Consider the following 24,161-nt stretch of genomic DNA (forward strand, 5'->3'; position numbering starts at 1 on the left):
GCTTTGATTTCTAATTTTCTGGATAAATATATGTAACTGTTGTTTGTTAACATTCTATTAGGATTTATATATTAGGATATACATAATTGTTAGAAAATCACGATTGACCACTGTTATGGACTTTGGACTATATTCTTATTTTTCCAATTTCTACTGTCATTTTACATGGTATTATAATTGTACTTTGCTTGATCCTCTTAGTCTAGCAAAGTTCATCCAGAAAAAGAAAAACAGGAAGACAATTCATAACCTTCTCGCTGATGCTGCAAAGGACTGCAGCAAAACAAGAAGGGGGAAATGTGGAGAAGGACATTCTTTGATGAGAGCACATTGAGGACACAGTGATTTGGTTGTTAGAGTTTCTTAAGATAAGGCTTTATTATACAGCCTGCATTAACCTTGAGTTTATGACCCTCCTGTCTCAGCCTCCTCAATACTGGGATTATAGGCATGTCTTGGATCTCATGTAAGGAAGGGTAATCCTTTAGCTATCCTTGTTAAATTTTTGGTATCCACCCATGTGTACTAGCTACGCCCTTGGTTTTCTCTCAATACAGGTGACAGAAATTGGTATTGGAGGAGGGCAGTCTGAGAGGCTGTAAGCTCCAGATCCCAGAACTATGCCTCTCTTGTTTTTCTTGTCTCTCTTTTCTTTTCATCCATGGGCACCTCATTCTCGGGACTGGTTCACCCTGGAGAGATAGGGATGAGTAGTCCCACAGTAAAGCTTTAGAAGTCAGTAAGATTTGAACAGTGGAAAGAGAAAGAAACTGGCTTGGGCAGAGGATGGTTGGAGGAAGAGTGGGGGTCCTGACATGTGTAAGACAAGCACAGAGTTAGATGCTGTGTGTCTCTGAGTAATCTGAGCATGTGGAAGGCTGAAGCAGGAGGATCATAAATGTAAGACCAGCCTGCATTACACAAGAAGCCTTGTCTCAAAAAACAAACGCATAAAACGACAAAGATAAAGCATTCAATGTGTCCAAGCTCTGCTAACTCAGTCAGTAGGGAATAATTATTAAATGAGGGTAAAAAGGAAAAGAAAATGGAGGCAATACCAGAGGAGTAGAATGCTTGGCCAAAGTATCCATCAAGAAGGGGCCGGGGGTATTGAAAACTGAAGAACAGGTGATGCAATCTATTCTCTTTATACTTGGCATCTTGGCTCACAGTTCCCCTTTGCTGTGTTATTTTCAGTTTTCCATAAAATCACGAGTACCTGAGATTTGTAATGAAGAGCATTAGAATGATATACCCAAGGCACTTCATGAGACTGGTCTCATTCTTCACTTCTGTGATCCCTGGTCCTCCACCACCTTCCATTCCCTTCTGTACTGATCGGCAGTGCATTTTACCCTCAAACTCACATCTTATAAATCAGATGGTTTTTATTTTCACCACACCATTTGCTTGGGTCCCACCCAGTAGTTTTCTTTCAACAAACTCCTCACAGCACTCATAATGATCATGATCAGAGGAAGGAGAGGGAGGGTCCTCTCCAACCCATGCACACTGCTGCTGAGTTCAGAGTGTGAGCAACAAGCATGCAGTGGCTCGCAGATCCCTCCAGCTGAGATCAATCACAAGCTCATGGGCACGGAAGAGACCTCATAGCTCTACAAATTGAAACATTCTGCTATAAAGTCTGATCATTATGTACGGCAAACATGCACAATGGAAATTTTAAAAATGAAAAAGAAACTTCTAGTTGTATTTTGTTTTAGGAAATGTGCTTCTTTTCACTGGTAACACTTAAAAATAACTGCAAATCTAAAGATATCAGTTAAAGTCTTATCCTCCCACTTACAAGGTGTGCGATCGCAGCCTGACCATTACTGTCTTAAAACCTTCATTTTGCTAAAATGCTAAAATGCAGCAGAAAGATGATAAATTAGTAGGATCTGATGTTTTTACGGTGCCAGTAAAATCTTGAATGTCACAAATTGTGCATAGTTTCAACTGAATCATCTGGAGTAAAATTTATATCAAAAGAAGCACAGTCATTGAAGATAACAGTAGGTAACGTAGCAAACATTGTTAATTCCTGTCATTTTGTTTTGAGGTCATGTATCATTTTAGTTGTTTTGTGTTGTTTTGATTTTGTCTTCATGGTTGTTTTTGTTAGTGTTTTTAAGTTTTAAAATAAAAGAAGCACAGTGAATAATACGTTTTCATTTTCCCCCTACATGATCTATCATTATAAATTTTAATTACATGAGAATAGTAAGCCATACAAATAATGGGCTCCATTCTAAAAAAATAATTATTAAAAGCTCATTTAAATGTTAAAATAAGCTACACTTGTAACGAAGATTGAGTTTTCCCATTGGGCCTATTTTTCCTTTCTGTGCTAAGATAGCGGTTATGTTCGAGGGTGACGCCTACTTCTTCCTTAGGCTCATGTGGTGCAGCCATATACTGCTCACTGTGTTTATTTCCTTTTTCTTCCTTTCCATATGATTTACTTAGCGTTTCCTTCCTGTCCTTGAGGCAAGGAAGGCCCCTGCTTCCAGCATAACATCTCGCGAAGAAGACACTGATAGCTGTGCACCATAAGAGAAGAATAGGGAAGCAAGTGAGAAGCTCTACCCCAGTCTGAAGGAAACATCTGCTCCCCAGCATAAACAACATGCTCAAAAAGAAGACAGACGTGTGCAATTTGAAATTTAAATGCACAATGAGCACAGTACAGAAATGGGTGCGGTGAATGGTTAAGATGTCAAAGTCTACGTTAATCAAGGATCATCTGATATCACTCCTGGAAGACATAGAAACCACAAGAGACTCACTGTTCTTTCTGTAAAGACTGACATGCGTGGAAAATCCATAAAGTAAAAGAGTGCATTTTTTTAGTGACAATACAAACAGGCTTTGTTCTATCTTCCTATAAACTTTTCTCTTCCTGTAAATTTGGAGATCAACGTCACACTTATTTTGCCCATAAAGATAGCATCTGAAAATTCCTATTATCAGGGGCTTCTTTGTTTTTTGACCTTGTATTAGGAACATTTTTCCAAAGTAGAGATAAGGTATAAGGTCAGGAGATACACTTGTAAGAAACAGCCCCTAAATTTTGTTTGTTTTACATGTGTTTCAATTCACAACATTTTTAGAAGCTACTGGCTGGACTTAGTTATTGTCTACCAGTTGTAAGATGTTCATGGAATCAAAGAAATAATAGGAAATGATTAGGTCCAAAAGGCCTCTTCTATTGTTGCTGCTAGCTTGGCTGAGTGCTCTGTTCCACTGCCTTAATGTCAAACAAGGCTTGGGGTGCGTTCCAACATGGATTCCCTTGGATGTTTGGCCTGGCTAATTTTTGGTCACTACTCAGAGTTAGAGAGTTTCATAAACCCTCGTTCATCACAGGGCCTGTCACACTGAAGACTTTCCAGGAATTTGACTAGACTCATCAAAAGGAGGATGGCAATGCTCTGAGGATGCAAGTCACCCACTTGACACCTCTGAGCCATGCCAGCTCTAGGCCTGTGAGACAGCTAGTTCAATTCACCTAACTATCTGAGCACATTTTCCACACACCAGTCAGTGGGCACCAAAGGGCCTCAAATTAAATGCAGCGTAATTATCAACCACTTTCCATCCTCCCTTTCTCTCTCTCTAGTCAAGCTTCCCCACCATCTTTGAAAATCTTTCCAGACTAAACAACTAAATCTGGTTTCCAGATCTGCTCTCTCCTTTTGGTCAGCAGGGACTTCACTCCCACCTTCCCAGTGAATACTACAAAAAGTAGGCAACCTGCACATCAAAATTTGACCTGTAGAAATCTTGGCTATTTTCCTGAGGACAGTTTCAATGATGGTTTCATTTGACTTAAGTTCATAAGGAATACCTATAGCATCTCAAGGTATCTTCTAGAACCCAAAAGAAGCATTTAGGTGACATATAAAAACAAGAAAATGTATTTATAATCACATTATATCACATCTTGATGCATGCCTTTGAATAGTTTCACGGAATTATTGAAAATCTTTGACAGTTCTATGAATTCACAAACTTTCTTTGGCAGTGTTTTCAATAACTACAACCATGCATGATTTCCTAGCATTTTCTTCTTCAGGAAGGGGGCAGTTGAATATTTTGCATATTTTCTCTGGTAAAGTTTTAGAGTATATTTATGTAATTACGGTGTAAGAGATTGAACTAATGCACAGTAACAAAGCCAACCTCCTTTACTTTCCTCTGAGGATCTGGGTTCTAGATAAATCTTTACTTAGTTTATTTTATGCTAAGAGAGTTTTTATGTGTTTACTGTCATGTTATAGAAACTTTTAGTAATTTTGCACCATGACCTTAAAAATGTGTTGTTTAAAAATTAAATAAAATATCTTCAGAAACCAATTTCACTAGTATCTTTGTTTATATTTTTGCTAGAAATAATATGTTATTTATGTTAAAACTTGAATTAAAAGGATTTCTAAATAAAGCCCAAATGCTTATCTTTGTGGATGAATCTACCTGCAGTTAAGCATTTGACTGTCCATGGAAACAGTTACTGACCAGAACATGGGGACAGCTACTCCTCCATTGTGAGGGGTTGTTCTTTCCTGTGAATTGCCAAAAGATTTACTGTGAGTGACACTCCTCTGCAAACCAACAAATACTGCCTGTGTTGTTAGTTAAGGTTATCCACTCTGTTAGAAGAAACTGGGGGGGGGGAAGCAAGTATGGTTTTTCAGTCTACAAGTCATCAAAGAGTTTAGAACACAGCAAATAGATGCTCAATAGTATTTTTTAGTACATGTATTCATCAGTACTGTAATGGACCCACCATTATCAAACCATAGCTTCACTGAGTCTTGAACTCCATCACCACCAGTGGACAAGCCATCTGTTTCAGGTACATGGCTTCCTGTTGCTAATCTCTAGTTGTCTCATTCATACTCCTGGACTGTACATCAATAAAGATCCACAGAGTCTACCTTGGTTCAGAGACTAGCTTCTAGGACATTTGAAATGAAGCTAGTGCATCTGTTTCCCTTTGATCTCAGTGGTCTGCCTTGAGGTCAAGCCTTTCTTTGTGACTCTTGGCTTCCAGCTTTCTAGAGTAACGCTGACTTTTGAGAAAAAACTCTTCTGATGAGCTGTGATTGTAAAAACCAGGCTGGCAAACACACATGCATGAAGTGATCAAGTCAGAGTGAATGTGAATTTGTAACCCTAAATCCACTTGCGATAGAGCAGATGAGAAAGTTCAGTGCTATAGCCCAGACTCCACAGCAACAGTAGGCAGACGACGCAGGCTCCCTGCCTTTACCCTACACTCAACTTCTATCTCCAAGGCAGTCTCTACGGCAGTTTCCAGCAACTCTGCAACTGCCTCTGTTCCTGCATCCCACCCTACAGTTACTCAGCAGTCAGAGATCTAAGACGGGAACCAAGTAACCACTCCATTTATGCCTCCATACATCTCTCCTGGAAAGGACACTGTCCTGCAGATTTTCCACTGAGCACAGACAGTATCCTGCCTCTGAGCAGTCATCACTCTGCACCCTCACTGCCAGACAACAGGACACCAAATGTCAAAATTTAGCTTGATCGCGACATCCTTCCGGACCCTGGTAGCCAGTTGTGTCATCTTTAATCTTATAACTTCACTTCTGAATGGGAAACGAATGTCTAATGAACACCCAGGAATCTGGATTTTCCAAATTCTGTCACTCAGAGGACTTCTCAGTACTCAGCAGCATCAGCTGAGCTTTCTAAGACCAAGAGCCAAATTTTCTCATCTATGAACAAAAGGCTCTGGGTCCCTGAAGTTAGATGACAGATACAAGTGTTCTAAACTTGGCCCTGGGCTCATCACTGTATGAATTTGAAATCGAGATACATAAAAGGCCTGAAATGAGAACTAAAAGTTTTTTTTTTCACTTCATGTGTAGATATTTACTGTCACAATATGTAGGGATAGTGAACAAAATACAATGTACTAATTGGAATTTAGAACAATTAAGCATTTGACATTTACAAAATGGTCCTAGTGGGCCAGAGATATAGCTTAGCAGCACAGTGCCTGCCTGACAAATGCAAGGTCTTGAGTTCAATTCCCAGTACCAAAAACATAAAAATAAAAATGGTCCTAGTGCCTCCTCGATTTACACAGCCTTAAAGAAAAGCCAAGAACTTGATTGAAAGGGCAAGTAGACTGGCTTTACAATTGCCTTCCACGAGGGAGATCTTGCAAATGAGAAGGGAATCTATTTCCTCCCTTGAGAAATCAAGATGACTAAAGCGAGAGCACTCATTACCTGACTTCTCTAGCATTCAGGCATCCTTTATGTCTCCCACTCCAGGAATGCTTCCTTTTGTACTAACACTCTTTACCAAGACTTGGGTATGAATAACTAAGAGATGTTTTACACATTAAGAATTCTAATAGCAGAGTTGGAACAAGCTGATATTTTAAAAGTATCATAACCTGGAGGCTTTTCTCCATGAGACAGGAGAGGCGTGGGCATCCATTGGCCCTTTCCTAACCATTCCTGCACAAAAACTTAGAGTGTACCAATCACCCACTTCTTGCCAAATATACAAAGAACCTGAAAATGATTTTTTAAGAACAGAAGACAACAGTTCTTAGCGTCAGAAAAATTCAGTATGAAGAGGAATCCTTTCCTTCCACCTCTTTTAGACCAGTGACATTTTAGAAATTATGTGAAAAAAACCATCCCAAGAATTTTTTTCCAATTCCCTATAATTATTTGAAGCAAAACCTACAACAAATATCAAAGATAAATTAAAGCAAAGCATATCCTTGATGGCAGTGAGCTCCTGCTGCCCCCAAGTCTGCCAGCTCTGCTAGGGAGATCCTGGGCTCGGGGTGTGTGTCCATTTCCTGTCTTTGATCACAAGTCTGGTGACCGAATAGTGCCTCACATCACCAGACTCTGGGTTTATTCACACCTCACTCCATCAGTTCACGCTTCACGACAGCACAGTTGCAGAAGGGCCCAGCAGCCTGTGCTCTGACTTTATTTTTTTGCCTGTGCTCCACCTTCTTCCTTTGGCTCCCCCTACCCTGTCCATCCCATGCCACGGTATTGGATGGCACACAGGAGTCACCGCAGGCATCTGGCAGGGTCTAGTTCCATGATAAAGCAGCTTATGTACTACCAAGGGCGAACTGCAAGAGGTGCTTGGGAAGAGAGGAAAGGACACAGAAGAATAACACTGCTGCATAATTGAATTGAAGAAGAAATCCGTACAGGATGAAAAGGAACCTGCTGTGTCCTACTAACCACACAATGCCTGGTGTGCAGATGGTAGCCATGGTCTTCTAGGAGCAATGTGGAAACCTGTGTGATCATTTGCCATCAAAAAGATTCTCACTGTCTTTTAATTATATAAATGGGCCACAATGCAACACACTGATATGTGATGCATGAATGACTGCATGGAACTAAATAACGTAACCATCACTTTGTGTACCAGTTATGGGGATAGGAACATTTGAATCTCTCTTAGCAATTTTGAGAGCTAGCTATTATTTTTAACCAGAGTCACCATGCTGTACAATAGATCTTCTAAACCTACTCCTCTTTAACTGAAACACCAAACCCTCTCAATATCTCAGGAGTCCCCAACAACCACTGTTTTCTCTCTACTCCAACTACTTACATTCCACAAACACACATGGCCATGGAGCATTTGTCTTCCTGTCTCTGGCTAACTTCACTTAGCCATGTGTCCTCCTTCAGGTTCATGCAAGTGGTCAAAAATGACAGGATTTTCTTCTTGATGTAGTCCTGCCTGGGCTAGCTCCAGAAATCATGGGAAACTCTCTCAGACTGGGGACTTACCCTCTGGTGACTGGTTTTTGTGTCTGTTCAATGGAAATATAAAATGTCTTTCCTCCCAGCTGATCTTTTGCCTGTGCTTCCGGGTGGCTTGGCCCAGGGCCAGTAACAAATCTGGGCACTGGGCAGGAGCTCAGCACTGCTGTGGATATCAGAACTAAGCTGCATGAAGACCAAAATAGCCAGGGCTCTCCTCGGCAGAAATCAGACATGAATGCAGGTCTGTCTGCTTCCCTGGGCACTGCTTCTTGCTGAAATTCCTGGATTTCAGAATTGGTCTCTCCTCTCCCATTATTAAGGCTCTGGTGTCATCTCCATGTGGGCCTGCTTTCAGTAAAAATATATTTACATTGTTATTTAATATTTATCACAGGTGAAACTCAATTATGGGTGATAAAAATAACTATTACTTGATGAAGTTTTTTTCATTTTTAGATCGATGTGTATTATCTGAATTATTAACTTTTCAACTGGAATTTGAAAGGTGGAGCCACCACTATGCCTCCCCCACCAGCATGTGAGGCAGGCAGACCCCTGGGCACCTTCTGGGGCCTCAGTGACCACTTCCTGCATCTGTAGAGTGTCTGTGGGTGCTGGGCTGCACCCCAGACATCTTTAGAAACCCCGGTAAGCTGCTGCCTTGCTTCCCTAACCAGTATGTGAGGCAGGCAGAGCCCTAGGCAATGTCTGGAGCCTTGGTGGCCACTCCCCTCACCCTTAGTAAGTCTGCAAGCACTGGGATGAACCCCTGACATCTTCAGGAACTTTGGTGAACCACTGCCGTGCCTCCCTAACCAATGTGTGAGGCTGGCAGAGCCCCAGGCACATTCTGGGGCTTCAGTGACCACTCCCTGCACCCCTAGTGAGCCTACAGATGCCAGGATGAGCCCTGGATATCTTCAGGAAACCCAGTGAGCAGCCACTGCACATACTCGATGAGCATGCGAGGCAGGCGGAGCCCTGGGCACCTTATGTGGCCTTGGGGTCCAGTCCCCACACACCTAGCTTTTGTACGGGTGCTGGGCTGAATGCCAGACAGCTTCAAGAACTCCCATGAGCCTCCTTGGCCCTCCCACATTGGCCAGGGAGCCATCTGAATGCAAGAAATTTTCAGGAACATCTGGGATCCCATGTTGCCACCACACACCAGCACAGGAACCATGCTGAACACCGGGGAACTTTGGATACTCACCCTACCACACCCACACCATCATGGAAGAGAGGATGAGCTCCAGTGACCCTCTGGATCTTCAAAAATGACAAAACAAGGGAGCAAAATGCAATCTCAGACCTCTACCCCACCCTGAACAAGTCCAGGAGACATAAACACAAAACAGCCTGGAAATCATACACCTGAAATTTCTGAAATGATTCCAACTGAATCAAAGAACAACTCCATCAAGCCATAGAAGACATCAGATCAGAAATAATCTCTCAGGTAAAAAAAGAAATGACAACACTAATGAAAGAGTTGCTCAGCACATCCAGAGAAGACATTGATTAGAAAATAGAGGAGCATAGAAATCTCATGGAAACCTTGAGTGAACAATATAGAAAAGAACTATAATGCATGAAATAGATTCAAACAGATATCAGGGGAACTAAAAATTCCACTGAAAGCTTGCAAAACCACCTGAACAAAGCTGAAGATAGACTTTCAGACCTTGAAGACAGCATTGCCACTAACAAACATGAAAGGAAAGATCTCTTAAAAACAACAAAGAACCAGGAAATAACAATTCAGCAACTGCAAGATGAAGTAAAGAAAAACAATGTCAGATTAATAGGTATCAATGAAATAGCAGGGGTCAACACAAATGATATAAAAAGACTATTTGAAGAAATAATACCAGAAAACTTCCCAGGCCTGGAAAAAGAATCAGACATATAAATAAGTGAGGCATATAGAACTCCACTTAGCCATAACCAAAATAAATCTACACCCAGATACATTAGTGATCAAGATTCTAGAAATTCAGCAAAAGATCAGAATATTAAAAGCTACTAGAGAAAAGAAACAAATCACCTATAAAGGAAAACTCATCAAAATCATGACAGATTTCTCAACACAAACCATCAAGTCAAGAAGAGCTTACAGTGAAGTATTTCAGGTACTGAAAGAAAACATCTTCCAAACTAGATTGATGTACCCTGCAAAACTATGCTTCAAATTTAATGGAGAAATAAAATATTTCCATGATAAAGAACAACTGAAGAAATTCATGAGTGCCAAACCAATCCTACAAAGAGTACTAAAAGATATCCTAGAAAGAGATAAAACAGGCCACAACTTCAAGAACAACAGAAAGAAACCACCAAGCAGAGCAAGCAATTAAACAGAGGGATAAAAGGGGATCCAACAGCAAGAAAATAGCATGACAAAGATAAGCCAGTACATATCCATTATAACCATCAATGTAAATTGTCTCAATGAACCCACCAAAAGAAGCAGACTGGCAAAGTGGATTAGGAAACAAAACCCAACTGTATGCTGTATAAAAGAAACACATTTAACTCAAAAGGAAATTCAGAGACTGAAAATTAAAGGATGTTTCCAATATTCCATGCCACAAGAATCCAGAAAAAAGTGGGTGTAACTATTCTGATTGCAGACAACATGCACTTCAAACCAAGAACAATCAAAAGAGATAAAGAAGGTCACTACATACTTGTGAGGGGCAAACTTCAAGAGGAAGAGATAACAATCATAAATATCTATGCACCAATACAGGAGCACCCAAATATATAAGGCAAATTTTGTTTTTGTTTTTGTTTTTTTGTGGTTTTTCTCTGGTACCGGGAACCGAACTCACTACCTTGCACTTGCCAGGCAGGCGCTTTTGCCACTGAGCTAAATCCCCAGCCCATAAGGCAAATTTTAACAGACCTGAAAAATGAAATAAGCAGTAACACAATCATAACAGGGGACTTTAACACACCATTGTCACAAAGAGATCAACTAGACAAAAAATCAGCAAAGAAATAACAGAGCTTAAACAAACTTGTGAACATAAGGACTTAGTAGACCTTTACACAGTGTTCCATCCAACAGCATCAGAATACACATTCTTCTCAGCTGCACGTGAGATGTTCTTTAAAATAGATGATATGCTAGCACACAGAACATGCTTAAGTAAATGCAAAGGAATTGAAATTATCCCATGCATACTATCAGACCATAGTGCAATGAAATTGGAAATTAATGACAAAAGAAATCACAAAAACTCCATAAACACATGGAAATTAAATAACACCCTCCTGAACAACAAATGGGTCACAGATGAAATCAAACTAGGAATAAAACACTATTTAGAATCAAGTGAAAGTGTAGATACAACTTACAGGAACCTATGTGATGCAACAAAAGCAGTCCTCAGAGGGAAATTTAGAGCAATAAATTCCCACCCCAGGAAAACAGAATGAGCACAAATAAATAATCTTATGCTGCAACTCAAGCTTCTAGAAAAAGCAGAGCAAGTTAAACCCAGAGCCCAAAGAAGACAGGAAATTATAAAGGTCAGGGCAGAAATTTATACAAAGAACACTAAAAAAATAATATAAAGAATAAATGAATTGGAGACGTGGTTCTTTGAAAAAATAAATAAACCAGGAATATAGCTCAGCAACATAAGCACCTGCCTGGCAAGCACAAGGTCCTGAGTTCGATTCCCAGTACCAAAAAACAATGAAAGAATAAATAAAATAGATAAACTCCTACCCAACCTTATCCAAAAAACTGAAATACATGCAATAAGAATGAAAAGGGGGAAATCACTACAGACCCTGTAGAAATTCAGAAGATCATCCATACCTACATTGAAACTCTTTACTGTCATAGGATGGAAAACACAGAGGAAATGGTCAGATTTCTAGATACATATGAATTACCAAAGCTGAATGAAGAAGATATAAAAATGCTGAATAACTCAATACCAGCCAGTGAAATTGAGAATGTAATAAAAGACTTGCCAATAAAGAAAAACCAAGGTCCTGATGGATTCACAGTTGAATTCTACAAGAAATTTAGAGATGATTTAATACCAGTTCTTCCCAAACTCTTTAATGAAACTGAAAGGGAAGGAATTCTCCCCAGCTCATTCCTGGAGGCAAGTATCATCCTGATACCAAAAGCAGAGAAAGAGCCAACCAAAATACAGAACTACAAGCCAATCTCCCTAATAAATATAGATGCAAAAATTCTCAATAAAATACTAGCAAACAGAATACAGCAAGTTATCAAGAAGATTATACACCACAACCAAGTGGGATTTATACCAGGAATATAGGGATGGTTCAATATATGCAAATCAATTAATGTAATACACCATGTCAATAGAACCAAGGACAAAAATCACATGATCATCTCCATTGATGCAGAAAAAGCCTTCAATAAAGTGCAACATTCATTCGTGATAAAAACCCTACAGAAAACAGGAAGAGATGACCTTTACCTCAAGCTGACCAAAGCCATCTTTAACAAACCAACAGCTAACATTATACTAAATGGTCAAAAATTGAAAGCTTTCACTTTAAAATCAGGAACAAGCCAAGGATGTCCACTGTCACCACTCTTATTAAGCATAGTTCTGGAGATACTATCCAGAGCAATTAGACAAGAGAGAGAAATAGAAGGAGTAAGGATAGGAAAGGAAGAAGTGAAATTATCACTATTCACAGATGACATGATACTCTACATAGAAGACCCCAAAAACTCCACCAAAAGGCATATGGATTAATAATCAAATTCAGTAGCATAGCTGGATACAAAGTTAACACTCAAAAATCAATAACATTCCTGTGTACAAGCAACAAACAAACTGAGAGAGAAATTAGGAAAACCACACCTTTCACAGTAGCATCTAAAAAGATGAAATACTTAGGAATCAGTCTAACAAAACAAGTAAAAGATCTATGCAGTGAATATTACAGTGCTCTGAAAACAGACATTGAAGAGGATATCAGAAAATGGAAAGACATTCCTTGCTCATGGGTAGGAAGAACTAACACTGTGAAAATGGCCATACTCCCAAAATTGTTGTACACAGTCAAAGCAATCTCAATTAAAATATGTCTTGGTTACTTTTCTCTTGTTGCTGAGACAAAATACCCAATGCCCAAAATGAAGGAAGGAAAGGTTTATTTAGCTCACAGTTTGTGGAGGTTTCAGTCCATACTTGGCTGGCTCCGAGGCAGAAGACAGCAAAGCAACAAGAGCAAAGGGGGTAATGGCAGCCGAACAGCAAACAGGCAGAGCAAACCAGAGGAATGGCTGCAAACAGCTTCTTTTTCCCTGCCTTACTTTGTAAACAGGCTACCCCCACCTAAGGGGCGTGTAGCTCTCACATAACCTTTGCCCTTCTCTTCCATAGGCTCAGGATGAATACAAAGTAAGCACCCTGGCTTCCTGCTGAGTCACTTAGCCAAACCTCTAGACTCCCCAAGTTGATACAATGTTTCAACCATAACAAAATACCATTAGCATACCCCACAGATCTAGATAAAACATTCCTAAAATTCATCTGGAACCAGAAGAGGCTTAGAATAGCAAAAACAATCCTGGGAAACAAGGAAAGGCAGGAAGCATCACAATTCCTGACTTGAAATTATATTATAAAGCTACTGTGATAAAATCAGCATGGTACTGGCACAAAAACAAACCTGAGGATCAGTGGACCAGATTAGAAGATGCAGAGACAACTACAAACACTCTCAGCCACCTTATCTTTGACAAAAGGGCCAAACAAATTCACTGGGAGAACAAAAGCCGCTTTAATAAATGGTGCCGGAAAAAGTGGCTTTTCACATGCTGAAGACTAAAAGTAGACCTAAGCCTATCACCATGCACCAAAACAGAGTCAAAAGGGCTTAAAGATCTAAATATTAAAACAAAAACACTAGATCTATTGCAGAAGGAAGTAGGTAAAAATCTTGAAGACATAGGGGTAGGCAGAGAATTTATGAAAAAAACCAAATTGCATGGGAAATACTTCAAAGAATCAACAACTGGGATCTCATCTTATTGAAAAGTTTTTGCACATCAAAAGAAATCACTGATAGAATAAAAAGAAAATCCATGAATTGGGAAAATATTTTAGCCAACTGCCCCTCAGACAAAGGACTTCTACCAAGGACATATAAAAAATTTTTTAAAAAATCAGGCCCTCCAAATTCAAAGATCCAATCCAAAAATGGGCCTCTGAGATGAATAAACACTTCTCAAATGAAGAAATACTACTGGTGAATAAATACATGAAAAAATGTTCAACATCATTAGTCATTCAAGAAATGCAAATTAAAACAATACTGAGATTCCATCTCACCCCAGAAGGAATGACTATCATCAAGAAATCAACCAATAACAAATGCTGGAGGGGCTGTGGGGAGAAAGGAACCTTACTCAACTGCTAGTGGGAGTGTAGATTGGTGAAACCACTGTGGAAATCAATTTGGAGATTCCTTGCAAAACTAGGATTGGAACTCCCATTTAACCCAGATATTCCCCTTCTGGGTATTTGTCCAGAAGAATTTAAAAAAACAAAACCAGAAACAAAAACAAAAAAAATACCAGGGGGCTGGGGATTTAGCTCAGCGGCATAGCGCCTGCCTGGCAAGTGCAAGGTCGTGAGTTCGATTCCCGGTACCAGAAAAAAAAACAGAAAAACAAAAGCAAAAACAGACGAATTTAAGACGTCATACCACAGCAATATATGTGCATACATGTTTATAGCAGCACAATTCATTTTAGCTAAATCTTGGAAACAACCTGGATGTCCATCCACTGAGGAATGGATAAAATGTTGCAGTATTTTTATACGATGGAGTATTATTCAGCTATAAAACAAGATAAACTCAAGGCTTTTGTAGGTAAATAGATGCAACTAGAGACAACACTCATAAGTGAAATAAATCAGACCCAGATGTGTAAACATCATATTGTCTCCTTGGTGTAGGAACCTGAAAGGCTAGGTAAAACTCAAAACATACAATAGGTGGTAGGAAAGTGAAAGAAATTGCTCAAAGGAAGGAACAACTGAGATGAGGGAAAGAAGAAAAAAGAAAGAAGGAAGGCAAAATATAAAATATATATACATATATATATATATGAATAGCTGTGATGACTGTATTGTTGTTGTCTGATGGTGTATTGAAATGAACAGTTAATGCTTACAATTTTTTATGATCTGATCAATTTTGCCTGCTTGTATCTGGTAATCTGAGCAACGTTTGAAGGTAGCAATATGCAATGGAACTACCATGGTGAATTCCTACCATCTTGTCTAGTGAGACCCTGAATTACCTCTAATGTTTTATCTAATAATTATTTTTTTTATTCTCTTTAATGGTTTGACAAATCTTCCATGCTTACATCTGGTAATCTGAGCAAAGTAGTTGAAGGTAACAATATGTAATATAGCAATCACTGTTAATCCCTATCATTTTGTTTTCAAACGCTGTATCACTTTTAATGCCTTGCTTTGTTTTGTTTATATTTGTGATGTTGGTATGCTGCTAGTGTTCCTTTTTTTCATTTACTACTCTCTTTAAAATAAAATTAAATGAAAATTTGAAAGGTGGTTAGATGACATAAGTGAACATCACTGCAAGCCCTAGTGTTCTTAGGAGAAGGGTTCTTGGGTTTCATTGTTAAAGCTCTGTTTTAAATTAGCACAAAGCTGCTTAATTCAAAACAAGGTAAAAGGTCAGGTTTTGCTGGACAGGAAGTGAGGACCGAGAGGGTGGGGAGAGAGGACGGCAAGAGTGGGTGGGCCGCTGCGTGTGGGACAGAAGAGAAGGCAGAAGGACACGCAGTCCTCTCTCCAGCAGCCGGCCTCTCAGGGTTGTCACGGCAGAGACTAAAGCAGCCCAGCTGCAAATTTATCACACTCTTTACGAAGGTCAGCAGGAAGAGATGGGGGCAAGGCGGGAGCAGGGCTGAGAGGGCTCCTTTCCACAAAAGTTACTCAGTGCATGGTCTTCATAAGTATGTTTGAAATTGTACATCCTCAGAGGCTGGGGATTTAGCTCAGCGGCACAGCGCCTGGCTGGCAAGCGCAAGGTCGTAGCTCAATTCCCAGTACTGGAGAAAAACCAAAAAATAAAAAGAAATTGTACATCCTTGACTTGAACATCAATGTATCAATATGGCTTAAATCTGCTTTCTGTTAACTAAAAGATTCAGTCACCATCTGAGAGTCACTTAGCACTGATCTTTTAATTACTGTAACCCACTGTACCCTGATGTCCACACTACGAGGCATGTTCTCCATCTCAGTGGACCGCGGTTGTTTTACAAAGTCAGAGCTATTTCACGAGCAAGTGTGATAATCTTCTGTGTGCTCGGGTGACCTCTGATTTTATCTGTAGTTTTGTGCTATTAAGCTAAGGCCTCATGAATAACCTTGGTGACCACAGGGCGGGAACTCCTTCAGTCTCCAGATCATGCTGGTGTTACCTCGGTGATTAGCTTCCAAACTGTGCTGTTCGGGGTTAGTAACGGAGGTAAGGGAGCACAACTGCAAATTACCCGGAAAGTTCACCCTAAAAGCTTTAGATATGTGCCAGCTGCCTCGCTAACAGTCACACTGAAAGAATTCATCTTCCACAAGTTTTTTGGTGCAAGTGTTCTGGTGCCTGGCAAGCTACACTGACATTAGCACGCAGTGATCCCAGCTTCTCGGGGGTTTAACTCTCAGGCATCCAGAACTATGCTTTCATCCAGATGCAGCCTCGGAGAGCCAAATGGACCGCATCCACATTTGCACATTTCTCTGGAAATGCTGCTTATCTGGCACACAATAGTTCAGGCACGGAAGATGCCAAAGTTCTGTTTCATGCTCTTAAGGAGTTCACAGTCTCTGGAAGGAAGGGAGTGTAAAGAACAGGCAGCATCCGTGCAAAAACCCTGTGAAGCGCAGGGACAGCAGCGAGAGCTGCACTGCTTCTGCTCCAGGGAGCGCAGGATGGTGCTGGTAGGAAGTCTCCTTGAGCCCAAAAGGGCAGCCGGGCCTGAGCCAGGGGAGTAAAGACGCTCTTGTACATTTGCAGGGAGTAGCAGAATAGTGAGCATATCTGATTCTGAACTTCTGGATTCTCATGAATATCCTCAAAACTCTGCATACCGTAAATACTCCTTCTTGGTCATTAGTCAAGACAAACCGCTCTTGGTGGTGCTGGAATCATTCCAAATTAAATTGTTAAAACATCTAATCACTCTCTGGAAAGCGGAGGGGACTCTGGGATCTCAATCCAGCACCAAAATTGAGTCTTAGTGCAAGAAACAGGTACTGACTGGAGTTTGAGATGTTTCTCCCTGAAAAGACCATAGCAGAAAAAGAAAAGGAATGTGTGTGTGTGTGTGTGTGTGTGTGTGTGTGTGTGTGTGTGTTTCTTTAATGTGGTGCTAAGGATGGAATGCGGAGCTTTTGATCTGAGCTACACCCCCAGCCCTGTTTATTCTTCATTCATTCATTCATTCATTCATTCATTCATTCATCCATTCATTCAGTCAGAGAGTGGTATTGTTAAGTTCCTTCATAGCCCAGGCTAAGGGCAAATGTGAGATCCTCTTGACTCAGTCTCTCAGAGTGTGCCAACAAGCCCTGCTCAAATGTGTGTATTCCTCAAAGCAATTTAAATACACTCAATGATCCCACCTCAGCCATTCTTCTTGTGTAACAGATTTCCTTACTTCTTTTTTTATGTCACCTTATGGGCTGTAAATGACTTCAGGATTTAGTTGTTTATAAATTCCGGAAAGTTCCAACCTTCCTTTTTTTCTTGTTGTTTTTGTTTTGTTTTGTTTTTTGTTTTTTTCTGGTACCAGGAACCGAACTCACGACCTTGCCCTTGCCAGGCAGGCACTGTGCCTCTGAGCTAAATACCCAGCCCTCCAACCTTACTTTTTAATTGAGATATCTCATCATTTATATTCTGTAGTAAAATATTCTGAATTGTAGACCATTTCTCTTTACAACTCCCCACATTAGAAAGAAAAATAACAGCAAAATACACCCCTTCAAAAAGTCTCACCCTCATAAAACCTAAACCCTGCAAACGGCCTGTGTCCATCCACAGGTGAGCGGATAAAGGAACTGTGCTATTTACACAGTGGAATACTACTCTGCCATAAAGAAGGATACACTGGAGTCATTTGTAGGAAAAAGGATGCACCTTGAAACCATAATGTTAAGTGAAATAAATCAGACGCACAGGCTTAAATGTCGCAGGTTCTCTCACATACGAGAAACCCAAAGTACAATTAAACAGCAAAGTAAAAGAATGGGAACTTGGGAGATAGAGCTTTCTCAGATGAGGTGAGAGAAGGGACAGAGATTAAAATAAGAACTGAGACTGAGATGTCCACACAGCAATGCCCCACAAGGTATGCAGCCATTACGCCCTGCAAAGTAGACCCATAAAGAGCAAATTTGAAAATAAAAATGATTCTTTCCCGAAAAACAAAAAAAAACAATCCGACCAAGATTTGCACTCTACGTGTAGGCAAAGCCCAGGGTGAGTGTGTAAAGGTGCTGACATTCACACCTTTGAATTGGGGAGTGTCTTCTCTTAAAACTTCCAAATCCTAATTCTCACAAAAACAGGTAACTAAGAGCCATCCTGATGAATTCCCTGAATATGTGGGTGTTGCGGGATAATGATTCTCTTCTCAGAGAGGGAGACTGTCTGCTTCCGGTTTAAGTAGGAACAGAAAACCTTCAGGCCTTGCTTCCCAGAAGCACAGCTGCGTCTGTGTGTGTGTGTGTGTGTGTGTGTGCGCGCACGCGTGCCTACAGGCATGTGTGTTTCCCTTTGCTGTCAGCTGTTCGGGCTCTCCTGTCTTTACACTGGCACATCAGCACCACGTGTTCCATTCCCAGCTGTGGTCTGCATCCTTGTGGAAATATCCACCTGTGACCTGATGGGGCCCTGGTGCCCAGCGCTGTAGTTACAGGTGTGGCGCTGGTCCCCAGCTCAGCCCTTCAGCCCTGCACTCGCTGGACTGTGTCTCTGCTCCTGGTTACCTGCTTGGTATCAGCCCGGCTGCCAGGGCCACTCTCAATGTGCTACACTCTTTTTTGTTGTTGTTTTTCTTTGTTTTCTTTGTCTTCATAAAACCTAGAGATTAGATTCTCCACCAGAACCATCACTGGATGGGTGCAGGAAGGTCCTTGGCCTCGCTTCCTCCTAACCGAGCCTTAGGCAGCTTCTCGCTAAGATGAGAATACTGATTATCTGTCTGTGCCAGCCCGGAAAGAGCTCACACAGGCGTCTGCAGCACTTGACGTCACCCAGAGGGTGCCACTCATTTTCACAAGGGTTTCTTGTGGTGGTTGGTTGTGGGGGCCAGGGTCACCCCACATGTGGAGAGCAAACAAGAAACAGATTTCACCTCAAGCTCTCCGTATCTGCTGGGTGCCCCAGCAGGGGCTCAACTCCAGGTACACGCAAATGAGGAACCAGCTAGACCCAGGAGCTGAGCACCCGGAGGCCCTAAGCCCTTGGCAACATGGACAGTTGGTGGAATGTGGAGCACTGAGGAGGTGGAAGGGTGCTGGGACAATGGGGCGGGCTTGGAAAGGATACCAGGATCCCTAGGTCCTCCATTCCTTCTTCCGTCCCCCTTCCCCTCCCCCTCTCCCTCCCCCTTCTCTCCTTCTCCCCCTCTCTCTTCCCCTCCCCCGTTCCTCTCCTTCTCCCCCTCTCTCTTCCCCTCCCCCGTTCCTCTCCTTCTCCCCCTCCTTCTCTCTCCCTTTCTCTCCTGCCATCCTGAGGCAAGGAGTCCTCATCCACCATGCACTCCTGCTTGCAATGAACCCAAAAACAACACAGCTGTGAACTAAATCCCTGAAACCATGAGCAGCGTAAACCTTTCTTCTTTATAAATTGATTATCTCAGGAAATTTATTACAGCAAAGGAAAGCTGACACCATACCCACTGCTTTACTCTCAGTAAAATAATTTCAGTAGAATAGTGTCCCCAGTACTGAGTATTTCTACTGCAATTCTTTATTCCATCAGCACATCCACCTCATGCTACATGTGGAATGATGAGTAAGCATGAAGCTTATCAGAAAGTAGAACATGTGACCTCTATTTCAAGGACAGGCACATGGCTACCTGTTCCCCGGGACCTGCAGTCCAACCATGTGAAGCCACTTGCCTTTCTAAACCCTATGAGAGCAAGACACAAGTGCACAGCAGCCTCAGCTCTGCTTGGGTTTTCTTTTCTTTAATGAAAGCAGGACTGCTGTGTTCCTCACCCTTAGTGGAGAAATCAGGAAGCACATTTGACCCAGCCTTCCCTGCCACCTCACATTTCTAGAGCTGTCTTGACCCATGCAGCTATGGCCCCTGGACAACCTTCTGTCACTCACAAACTCTGTGTTCTTCTCTTAAGAGCACTCAATTTCAGGTTTAGAGCTAGACGCACAACCACACCTTGTAAACCACCCTGCCAGACCAACTGGTATTTGTCCTCTGGCACCAGGCATGGTGAGGTCAGGGACATGCTTGGAACTCCACACCATGCTGTCAGCACCCAGGAGCCGGACATGGGCCCGGCCTGGCCTCCCGCTAGCTCAGAGCGAACGACACCCAGTCCCTCCTTTTCTTGCACATCTGGGTTCCAAACTGCACAGCAAGAGTTTGCTGAGACATCCATTTGTATTTGTGTCTGTTTCCTCTCACCCTTCTTCCAAATATACACTAACTGCTGCCTATTTCCCTGTTTCAAGTTCCCGTTTTTATGGGATAGAAACGTCTGGTTGGAGCCAACTGCTCTTACTGTCTTTGTAAAAAGTCTGTGCTCACCATGGAAGCAATGCTAGCGGTCTGGAGAGAACGGGAGACAGGGAGGGGTATCCCTGAGTGGGGGAGGGGCCGGCCAGGCTTCCAGAGTCTCGGGAGGAGGCACTGAGGCTGAGGTGACAGAAGTCCACTGATGAAGCTGGGCTTCTCTCGGAAGGGGAGGACACATGGGAGGTGGGACTCACCCGCAGGGCACAGCAAGGCAGGCTGTGACAGGATGGATCACACACGCAGCCGCGGGCCCCCTCAGTTGGACATTAAAAACCTCAATGCCACCCAAGGCTTTTGGAAAGCAAAGAGAACACGGGACAGCAGCCTCTGTCTGGCTGCCAAGAGGGTGGAGTCTGGTCCAAAACCCAAAGGCAGAGCCTTGGGTCGGCTACAACCCCAGCTCTTGTTTTAAAGTTTGACTCAGGGACTCGGTCAATCACCTCACTGGTCTTGAACGTGCAGTCTTCCTGCCTCAGGCTCACAGAGCCCTGGGGTGGGGAGGCAGGAGCCATCAGAGCCAGCTCAGATTTCTTAGCATCTTCCTGAGCTCAAGTCCACAGACTCGGCTGACGTCCTCCGCTGTCCGTGGTGCGCAGCGAGCAGCTCCCCTCCCCACCCGCCCCACTTGGCATTTCTCAGGTGCCGCACTGCTGAGAACCTTTCCGTGCACCAGGGAGGAGGCACGTGGGAACAGTTTGGGAAAGGGGAGCACTGCCTGCTCTCAGAAAGGAATTCTCCTTGGGGAGAAAGAGAGAGGCTGTCACAGGCACAGGGTGAAGAACGGAGGAAGTAACTCCTGATGCCCAGCAGCACACAGGGTAGCTGTGCTTGGCAATGTCTAATCGTCTGTTTCAAAATAGCTTAAAGAAGGGGGGGATTTTAAATGTTCCCAACACAAGGAGATAATAAACATCTGAGGTGATGGGTATGCTGGTTACACCGATCTGATCGTCACAGGTCGTATTCATCTACTGAAATGTCCATAGGTACCTGGCATTATCATGTGTCAAATAAAAATATATAATTTTCTTTTTAAAAGAAAGAGCCAGGCATGATAGCATATGTCTGTGATCCCAGCACTTGGGAGGCGGAGGTAGGAGAATTGCAGTGAGGTTCAGGCCACCCCAGGCTACATAGGGAGACCTTGCTCAAAAAGTAAAAAACAGAAAACTAAAAAATAGTTAAAATTAAAGAAAGTTTCCTTGGATACCCAGAGAAAGGAGAGAGACCACAGCACAGGTGGGAGGAGGGGCTTCCAGATTCCCAAAGGAAGATTCCCCTCCAGGCCCCGGGAGTGGGGACCACAGTAGATTCCAGCAGGGCCTGGGGTGAGTCAGGACTTTCACCAAGGGCTTCCCAGCCCAAGCAGAGCACAGAGGCAGCACCGTCCCTCTCAGGGCACCATGGAGATTTGGCCGTAAATCACTTCAGTGCCAATCAGAGCGCCTGGCAACTGCAGCTTCCTGGGCGCAGGGGAACTTGTGTGCGCCTCCTCCCTTCATCATGAGAAGGAGGGGAACTCACTGTGGTAACAGAGATAAATTCACCTGCAGGCCAGGGCTGGGGACTCACAGCCAAACCTGATTTAATACAAAGAAGGCACGAAAATGCAACCTACTTCATTGCATGGCTATGAAACTGCACCTCCCCTAGACAGACCCACTAATGCCCAGTGTCCTACCTGAGCCCCAGGACTCAGGAAGGCTCCGCTCAGGGAGTGAGCAATGCACGCCGCTCACTCAGCTCACAGGCTTTGGCTCTCCTCCCCTGAAAGCCATGAGGGGCGCCTTCGCCTTCACACAGTCACTGGCTCCTTCGGAACCCTCTTTCCTGATGATGTGCCCAGCTTTTCCGAAGGGTGCAGTCCCTCCCTCCTGCTTTCCTGAGCCTCTTTGTGTCCTCCGTCAAGCTGCTGGGCGCTTCTGCAGTGTGGCACAGCCGGCGGCCTCACCTCCTGCGGTGTACCTGTTCCCTTGTCTTGTTTGCTGCCTACGAAGAGCGTTAACCCTCATCCGTATCTTCTCCAGCATCTTCTGTTACTGTACTCTCGACAAAGCCTGGTCTTTGCTTTTAAATTGACAGATAAAACTGTATGTATTTCCTCGGTGCAACACGATGTTTCGAAGTCCGTATACATTGTGGAATGATTGCAGCCAGCTAATTAACGCACATGCATCTCCTGTGGTTGGAATTGGTGCAGCCTAAACTGAGCAACCGCCCACTCTCTACACTTTTCAAGAATTCAATGTATGGTCTCAACTTTTGTTTTAAAGCGGAGGGCATATCCACGACAGTTATGTGCTACTATTACATCAGTTTCTACCTAGTAATACATCCTGGGGAAACTCAAATTGAATGTGTATCTCCAGGGTTTATGACGCTGAAATATTGCTGAGCAGAAAATCAATGCCTTCTGAAAGAATTCCTTACAGACAATGGTACCATATTTATTTTCCTACCTTAGAGTGCGACACAAAATGAAATGTAAAGAATTTAGAATGACTCCAGGTAGAGCAGCCCGACAGAAAGACGTGACTGGCTGGCGGAACGGAAGGGGGCGGAGAAGTAAAAACAGAGCGGGAACAAAGAACGAGCGCAGGGAGTGCCTACGGCCACGCGGCTGGGTGGTGACCGTCACGGAAGGTATGGTGTGCCCATTCCAAGGAGGAACAGAATCGCTTTGTCTATGAACACTAGAAAACAATGTTATAAAGCACAGACAACAGTTTTTGGACTTCTCAAGAATATTTTCAAATCCAAAATAAATTATTCTGATATTAAGTCTCTGAGATTCAACCAGAAACAGCATGTTACGGGGAAACCAGCCCAAACCCAGCTGCTCCAACTGTCCTCCCACAACCCAAGTCGCTCCTGACGCCAGATGCCTGGGGTTTTTTCCTCCACATACAAAGCAAGCAAGTGATTCTGGCTGTAGCACACACGAGTTAAGTGCTCCCGAATTTAATGCAGTTCTGACCCTATCTACCTGGAGGTGGTGAAGGGTCTCACAGGTGGGGCTCAGTCTCTAAGTCTGTCCACCGCCCCTCTATACACACTTTCCATGCCTAACACAAACCCTGAGTTATTTTATCTCTGCTTCTCACAGACCAGCTTTCAATCAGAGTCCCATAACTTCCTCCTCAGATCAGGCCATGGCTGGAGCAGCTTATGGAACTTAGGGAATACGTTGAGCACCTCTTACCTCAGCTGGCACACCAGGAAGGACACACACGGGAGGCAGGGGTGGAAAGAAGGAAGTACAGCATGTGGCTTCTCCCATTTCTACTCCAGGGGCCACCTCCCAGGGACCTGTGCGTGCCCTGCTCTGTGGAGGCTCCTGACCCTTGGTCTGCCTGGGGGCTGCATACCGCAGACATGACTAAGGAAGGGACAAGTATGTAGGAATGTGGCTGCACAAAAGCCACCAAACCTATGCTGGCGGCCCTGGAGGGGAACCCGGGCAAGGTGTGGATCTTCACGTTCCGGTTCCAGCATTCCTTCCTTGCAGACAGGGGTGTAAGCGTATCTGAAATCAGGGTCTGGTCAGCT

The 24,161-nt window shown here is 42.9% G+C and overlaps 1 protein-coding gene across 1 annotated transcript in view; it reads right to left on the reverse strand.

Moving 5' to 3' along the window:
* Cd36 (CD36 molecule (thrombospondin receptor)) overlaps window positions 1–23,833 on the reverse strand; it is a 117,184-nt gene extending 93,351 nt beyond the window's left edge. The window contains exon 1 of the mRNA XM_005377199.2: window positions 23,815–23,833. The gene's annotated coding sequence lies outside the window, so the exon portion shown is untranslated. The remainder of the gene's footprint in view (window positions 1–23,814) is intronic.
* Between the last annotated feature and the right edge of the window lie 328 nt (window positions 23,834–24,161).

Source organism: Chinchilla lanigera, unplaced genomic scaffold (assembly GCF_000276665.1).
Source record: "Chinchilla lanigera isolate Chin_1 unplaced genomic scaffold, ChiLan1.0 scaffold00009, whole genome shotgun sequence".
Lineage (NCBI taxonomy): Eukaryota > Metazoa > Chordata > Mammalia > Rodentia > Chinchillidae > Chinchilla > Chinchilla lanigera.